At 26.6% G+C, this 8,995-nt stretch overlaps 1 long non-coding RNA gene across 1 annotated transcript; it reads right to left on the reverse strand.

Annotated features, from left to right (window-relative positions):
- Positions 1-6,631: 6,631 nt before the first annotated feature.
- Positions 6,632-7,476, reverse strand: LOC108477916 (uncharacterized). Its single transcript, XR_008273842.1, has 2 exons — positions 7,433-7,476; positions 6,632-6,980 (listed from the first exon to the last, which is right to left on the reverse strand). It is a non-coding gene; the product is annotated as an uncharacterized LOC108477916 (long non-coding RNA).
- Between the last annotated feature and the right edge of the window lie 1,519 nt (positions 7,477-8,995).

Below are 8,995 nucleotides of genomic sequence, written 5' to 3' on the forward strand. Positions count from 1 at the left end.
TGTATATATTTTTAATATGTACGCGTATATATTTGTGTAGTGTTATTAATAGTCCTTTTATTTCTAGTATGCATACATTATGTAAATATTATGTTATGTATGTATATATATATGTATTTATATATTATGCACACTTTTAAAAATATTATATTGCTTATATGTTATTATGTATGTATTTTGGCATCATTAGTTATACATTTCTCTATACTATCTTATGTACATATTCCTAACACTGTTGTTATATATCTATATATATGTACTTACGTAGCATGGGTATAATTTTTATATATATACTATTATCATTCTAATATAGGTATATATTGTATATATATTTTATATATGTATTATGTACATATTTTTAACGTCTTCATGTAAATATTTCTTAAACTATTCCTCTATGTATTTTTGACCATCTTAATTATATACATTTTTCATATTATATTATATATCTATCCTTTTAATACCATTATGTATATAGTTTTTTATTATTTATTATTATTAAGTATACGTATGTGTAACATCATTAATATTTTTAATGTCATGTTTTCATAATTATATTAACCATTATTATGTGCGTATGTATATACATATATTGTTTCCATTTCACATTTAATTCTCATCGTACGTTTAATACCGCATACATTTTTATCGTTTTTGATATTATGGTCATACTTATTATTTGCTTCGATATGTTTCCAGTTCTTTTATTTATTTATTTTTATGTCGTGTCAATTTGCTCTGCACTACTTCGAAAATCATATTCTCGTTTTCTAATTAATTTCAATAATCAAAGCAACATACCGACTTAACATTAAGTCATCGATTTCATCGCTATGTTGGGTGAACATCAATTGACTCGTGTTAAAATGGTATGACCTTTCCAAAAATCAAAAGAATTGAAAATTCTCGTGCTTCAATCGGATCACGACTAAATGATTATATTGAACTCGTATTTTTGAAAATCAAGACAACACGTGTTTATAAGATACCAATTTTGGGCGTCGCGAGGGTGCTAATACCTTTCTCGCGAGTAACCGACTCCCGAACCCTATTTTTCTCTGCATTTTGACGTAGACCTAAACTCGGCCTCCTTTTATTTTAAAAATAAATTTATTAGGTGTCCGATCACACCTATAAAAAAGGATCGGTGGCGACTCCCTTTTTACTTCAAAATCAAATTTCAGTTTTCAAGTTTTCAATAAATCGCCACAATTAGCGACCAAGCTAAATTTTTACGTCGCTACAGCCCTAATGTATAAAATTAATTAATAGAGCTTTAAACAACATGGCAAATCTTTTGATGGCATAAATGATGTATAGAATCACGTAAGGATTATTTCATGCAAACCCATGATTTGAACTTTAAATTACAATATTAAGGTTACACCTCACCTTTAGTTTTTTGCATACAAATTATTTTCCATTTTTCTTTATTTTATTCTGGTATAGAAGATTCGTATTTATAAATTTTAAAATAGTTTAAGTTTTATAAACAATTATTAAATGAGTTATATAAATTGATTTTGTTAAGAATAATACTAAAATGTACAATGAAATTTTAAAATTTAAAATAAGATTAAATTAATTAATTTCAAAATTATAATAACAAATTAGATTACATTATATGGCGGACAAGTGAGATGTATGATTGCAGGGAGGTATGACGATATCCATGGAAAGAAGAAAGAAAATGTAGAAATTTAAGATTAAAGTAAGAGAAAGATAGAGCATGGGAAATAATGAAGGGAATTGTGTTATGTGAGGGAAAGATGGGAAGACGTTCAGTATGTATACATAAACCATACAAAGGCAATTACTTTTAAAGAATTTTATGGAAAGCGAATAAATTAAATAAAAAAAAAAAATTGAAGCCGATACATTGGTGACTGATGTAATCATAATATGTAAACCCGTGATTTCACGTTAGGAATTCAAAGCCCAAATCTTTGAATTAAAATATTAAGGTTAGATCTTGGCTTTAGTTTTTGCATATAAACTAATTTTAAATTTCCAATCGAGAATTTATCTTTTTTTAAGGAGACAACTTATTAATTCATTTTATGAATGGGATGATATAATTAGAGTAAAAGAAAAAATAATAAACATCCGTCGTCAACGGTGAAGGACAAGCTCCATCAACACGACAAAAGCTCTAACCTCAGCATCAATAGAACATTACAACATGTTGATAACTGGTTTTATCACAACTCATGTACAACACATCTAGTGTGATTGCAAATAACTATCACGATAAGGAAATCAATCCCAACTGGTCTAAAACAGCGGGCGGGCAAAATCCGTAAAAGAATTGAGCATCCATTGAATTGGTGAGGACTATGACAAAACCATCCCTAAAATTACTTCCAAAAGCAATACTACATGCATAAGTAACACTAAAAAACATGCCCTAACAAGAGACAAAAACTTCTAAAAGTGAAGACTTATTAGGCAATGGAAAACAAATAAAACTCAATACAATACAGGTCCAAATTGACTCGTGAAATAATTTATTATTTTGAAATATTCTCAAAAAATAAACGAATTAATACGCTTATGAAGAGTCACGCACTCCTCAAGAAAAATTGCTAGTGACTTGTAGAGTTTCAGCAATGACAAGCACTCCAAGAAAGATGAGGTTGGTGGGAGGGAGAAAAAAGCGAGCAGTAGCCAATTCGAAGATTAGCATCATCATTGAGCAAAACAAGGGAGAAAAAGTAAATGGTTTGAAGAAAAAAATAGAAGTCTTTAGTGTTGATCCGAAGAATTTATTTCTATAGGATATAAGTAAATTTTTAAGATAATAATTTATAATTACATAAGATCTAGAGAAAAAAAATGAAATATTTTCTAAATGATTTAAGTTATGTGTAAATAAATTTAAATAAATATTATTAACTCAAAAGATCTAATTTAAAAGTAAATGAAAAAAATACAAACTAAAATAATTCATTTCAAAATTTTAGTGACATTAAAATAAACCCTTCAAATTATACTACGTTATATAGTATGAAATTACAGAAATCATATATTTGACCACATTCAAATCAAACAATGCATTAGTTTATTAATTAAATTATTTAATTCAAACATTTAATGGTTTCTTACTAATGAAATTATTATTTTTCTTTTTATAATAATCATACAGATATAATAACTAAGATAGCTATACAATTATAATATCTAAGATGTGTACTTTGATATAAAATTAGAGTTTTATATGTTATGGTATATAAAAAACTCGAATTCGTAATATAACACTATAACATAATCATATAATTATATTAACGTATAACATTAGAGTTTTATATGGTACAAAAAGGATTATAATATATGGTTTTATGGATGACAAAATGCTACTAATGTTGCTTCCAAAAATATTTAAACCCAAGATTTTTTCTTACATAATCGCGTCTAATTGAAAATTTTGGGTGTTATATTTAAATTTTTTTTCATTCTTCTTTTTAGTAGTTAAATAAGAATGTATGGGTACATGTAGATTTGAATATGTTGATTTTGAGTTGTGCATAACTAAAGTTGACAGTGTTAGAGAGTAACTTCTAAAACATCTTCCACTAATTCAGCTTGATCAAGTGTACATTTTTAAGGTTTTATTTTGTTTTAAATTAAGGATTTTCGTTATAAATTGAAGTTGTGGTAATATTTTAAATTTCAATAAAATTTAATCTTGTACTTGTTATTTATTTTATTTTAAATAAAATATAAAATAAAATTTTAAAATTTTAAAGGAGATTAAATTAATTAATTTTATTAATTTCAAAATTATAATAATAAATTAGTTGACATTATTGAGGGAGAACATTTTTTAATAATTTATTTAATTAATTTTAATGCATTACTTTAGTTTTTATCGCTTTTTCATTTTAATTCTTAAAACTTCTTTTACCCAGATCAAGATTTCAAGAAAAAGTTTTTTTTTTTTTTTTATGACCAAAATGAAAGTAATCTAGGAGTTGGGTGACATAGTTAAAGATTTAACACTTGGGTGACTAAAATGAAAACACGCTAAAAATTGGGTGATAAAATTGCAAAGTTTTTTTAAGTGACCAACTAAGTAGTTTACCTAATAAGGTATATTATTATAAGGTTACTTTTGTCTGCACGGGCATTAATAAAATATTATCTTCACCATTCCAACTAATACTTTATTTAATTTTTTTGTACATATTAATATTATGACACAAACTTTTTAACCCGCATCATTTGTATCTATACTATTATTTAAGTTATTGAGTGAGTTCGTGTCACGAGTCAATCGAGCATAAACTCAGTTAGGAAAATTATTAAAAAAAATATTTTTTAATTAAAATAAGTTATATTAGTCGAGGGCATTTTAATATTTTTATTTTAAAAAAATGCATATGGAGAGATTTGAACTCATATAAATTGAATTGATAAAACTTTAAATTTGCAACTTAACCACTTTATCAGTGACCCAAACTCTTGGTGTTGGTTTGTTTCAACATATTGGGTACAAGAAGGATCCTCGTTCAGGCACATGGGTAAAGGCTGCTCAAGCCAAACCAAATGATGATAAAGATGACAATGTTTAAGGAGGTGATCTGGTTCTACCTCCCATGCCAACTCCACCACAAGATGCTTAGCTTTCGGCTGAGACTTCAGCTACCCTTAGCGCAATTGGGTCATTGCGAGATGACATTGGCTCATTACAAGATGTAGTTAGTGGCATAGATGGTAGGATGTCTACAATGGAGGAACACATAGCTTATCTTATGTCTCAATTTCCTCACCGCAGCCTCCACAAGATAGCTAGGACTCATCTTGCATATCATGCACTTTCATGGTTTAATTAAATATTTTACATTGTTTTTCTTTTCCTATTTATATGTTTGTTGCTTGTTTGTAGCACTTAAATGCTATTTTCGTATTTTGAGATACTTTGGAGCTTGACGTTAATTCTTTGTTCTTCATTGCTTTATATTTTTGGACTAACCATTTTCTTTCTCTTGAAGCTTTAGTTTGGTTTGTAAAGGTAAATTAGTTGGTAATTCATCTCTACAATTTTGTGACCATTTTTCAAAAACAAAATCGAGCCTTTAATTAAAATTGATTTTAAAAAGGGAGTACTTTATTCAAAAATAAATTTACCAAAATGTTTTGTTATATAAAAAGGAGAGATTGTGAAGTTAAGTTTTAATTTGGTAAAAGTTTTGATATAACAAATATAATGTTTTTGAATAAAACTTATTTTGAAATAAAATTTGATAAAGTTCAAAGTAAAATTTGTTTCAAAATATTTGTAAGAGATTAAATTTTAAATATAATCTTTCAAAACTTACAAAATATTTTGGAACTTATTCAAATTGATTAACAAAATTTTCAAACATTTATCAAGTGTTAAAATGATCCTAGGGATTAAAGTATTGATACCCTATATAAGGTATCGATATCTGTGCCTTGTATCGGTACCAATTTAAGCTTCAAAGTTTAGGAATATTAAGCAAAAATAAAAAGTATCGATACCCTTAGTTAAGAATCAATACATTAACCCAAATATCGATACCCTTTCCCTGGTAATGGTACCAAATTGATGAGTTTTGATGTTCAAGAAAATTTGAGCAAAAATACAAAAATTCAGTACCTTCATGAAAATATCGATACCTTTAAAAAAGTATCGATACCTTACCTAGTATTGATTTCATGATGTGAAAAGATGATGAATTTTGCTTTGAAAGTTCATATCTTTATTATTTTTCCTTCGTGGGTACCAAATGGGTCTTTATTGTTAACCCCCACTTACTTTACTGTATTTGCTTGATTAACAACGTAATTGTGATGAAAGAGAAAGAAAAAAACTAAAGGGATAAGACAGATCAACAAGATCTTGGGAGTGCGATACATGGCGGCGCGTGAGTGGGCAATGCGCGAGTGGCTAACATTGTGATGTCAACAAAATTTTAACACCGTTAAGCTCAAGTACCAAATTAGTGGACACGAAAATTTTTTTGATATCAATCTAACACAAAAAAACCATTGATGCCAATCTAAGAGAAGTGGATAAGTTCATATACTAATTTTATATTTAACCATTAAATTTATTAAAATATTTTTAAATTTAAAGATTAATTTAAATTGTTGAATTAATTTGATACTCAACTTTAGAAAATAATCAAAATTAATAGGATTAATGTATGGATAATTATCCTGTCATAACAAAGTTTTTCAATTTTAGATTAAAAACTCTGATTTTAGAAAAATAAAAATAAATAAAAATGTGATAATTTTTGGGTAAACTATTAAAATAGTTACTTTTAGTTGCTTCAGGTTGCATTTTAGTCACCTATGTTTGAAATATTACGTTTTAATTAATTACGTTATCGTTTTGTTACGAAATAGTCCGCTAAAATCTGTTACCTCCCAAATAGCAGTCCAAAGTAACAATTAAAATAAATTTTAAATGGTAAAGAAGACTAAATGTAATTTGAGGCAAACTATTTTAATAGTTTACTCATAATTTTTTAATTCCTTTTATAAAAAGAAAAAAAAAACTTTTACTACAAATTTACATCCTTTTTTTTCCTTCTTTATTTGGAAACATAGCTGGATGTATACTAACATTAGCAAACCGTGAAGAAGGCAAGGCATAAATGTATTTTTGATCTTAACATTAGCTGGATTTGATTGGTTACCACACAATAATTATAAACTTGGAAATGGAAAGAAATATCTAAATATTATTTGTACAAGCCCAATTTCACCCAGGCCTCAAAACCCCAACCAATTAAAACCAAAGCCTAAATTTTAGACCCAATTACCCTAGCCCAATACAGCCCAAAACCCTCTTAACCCTAGCCCATAACAATTAGAAAAAAAGAAGACTAAAAACCCTAGCCACCGCCCTTATGCCTGACTTTCAGCCAATTGCCCTCTGACTTCTGCCATGCCGCCGTTGTCAGCGTCTCTGCCACCACCTGCTCCACCCTCCCCACTTGCACCACCGCCTGCAAGAAATAAAGAAGGAATTGACAACAATAATAAAGAAATATTGTAAATGGCTATATAAGCCAAGCAAAATCAATGTAAAAGAGGATATTTTTTTTTGAAATAATAAAAAACAGACAAAAAAAATACAAGAAAATAAACACTTCTTTTCTTCAAAAAAAATAATCAGATCGAAGAAAAATAGAAACACAAGATCTCCAAGGTGATTTAATCTTTTCGTTTTTCTTTTGAGTCATTTATTATACATAAAAAAATAAAATAAAAAGAAGAAAGGAAGTTCAAAAAACAAGCTAAGTACTTTTATGTTTTTATTTTTCTTTCTTTCAAATCGCTCATATACATGTGTATTTCTCTTTATTTTATTTTCCTTTTAAAGCTATATATTTATACATATTAAGAATGGATTTATTTTTAAAAAAAGAAAAGAAAAGAAACGAAAAGAAAAACTTACCTTTTAATCGCAAAAAAAGGAGCGATTTTTTGATTTTTCGGTCATCATGACGGTGGCGCCACACTACTGAGGAGGCCCATGGTGGTCCGGTGATCAAGACTGGCCTGGCCTTGGGAGCTTTGAGCGAAGGGAGAGGAGCCTTTTTGTTTTTTTTTTTTTTTTTGAAGAAGGATAAGAATGAAGATTTTTGAATTTTTTTTTGGCTTTTATGGCCTAGTGAAACGACGCCGTTTCACTCACCTCCCCCAGCGTCCAAAACGACTTCGTTTTGGGGGAAGAACCCGAAGACCCGACCCGCCTGTACCTAGGGTCTGCATGTTTTTTTAGCAGAAGGGTTATTTTCGCTTTTGGCCCTTCCGCTCTTTTATTGTTGTGCAATTAAGTTTTTTTTTATTTTTAATTTTTACCCTGTGATTTATTTCAATTACATTTTGGTCCATATTTAAACGACGCCGTTTTGGTGGGTAGGGATTATTTCTCTTTTGGACCCTCCTCGTTATTCGCGTGTTCAGATTAGCCCATTTTCTTTTTATTTATTTTGAATTTGCCCTAAAATTTTGTTTTTAGATTCAATTTAGTCCTTTTCATTACTTTTGTTGTTTTATTATATTATTACTATTATTATTATACTTGTATTTATATTTATTTTATTCTAATACCATTATTATTATTATTTTACTATTATTATTTTTCATACATATATATTATTATTCGTATTATTACTATTATTAACGCTCTTATTATTGCTATTATTATTCCTTTTACTATACTATTATTATTACTATTATTACTATCTTATTTTATGTTCATTTTATTAATATTATTAATATAATCTTATTTTATTACTATTATCATTTTTTAAAATTATTGTTACTATTATTCTTTTACCATTTAATACATTATTACTATTTTTGTTATTATTATTATTACTATTATTATTATTATTACATTTTATTTTTTGTATTTACTTATACATTATTATTTTTATATCAACTAATTTAACATATATATTTTTAGCACACTTATTTTATTTATATATCATTACTCTTATTATTATCATTTCATCATTTGTTTTATTTATATTTTGTAAATAATTTTAAACTTTAGATTATTTTATTTGTATTATTGTTATTATTAATATTTATTATTACCGTCATTATTACTATTACTATTACTTTTATTTACTATTACTATATTATTATCATTTTTATTTTTATTACTATTATCATTATCTTAGTATTAAACTCATTAATTTCATATTGTTATTATATATATATATATCTTTTCTTTCATGTATATATTATTATTTACATTACCGTTATTATTACAATTTTTATTTTGTTACTATTAACATTAGTACTATTTTTATTACTATTACTACCACTATTTCTATATTGTCATTATTACTAACATATTATCATTATTATACTATTTTTACCTATTATTCTTTAAATACACTCATTTATTTTTATTCCTCACTGCATTATCGTTATTTATTTATATATACATATATACACATTTTATATATCTTTCCAACTTATTACCATTAATTATTATTATCAT

This window comes from Gossypium arboreum, chromosome 11 (genome assembly GCF_025698485.1).
Source record: "Gossypium arboreum isolate Shixiya-1 chromosome 11, ASM2569848v2, whole genome shotgun sequence".
In the NCBI taxonomy this organism is placed as follows: Eukaryota; Viridiplantae; Streptophyta; class Magnoliopsida; order Malvales; family Malvaceae; genus Gossypium; species Gossypium arboreum.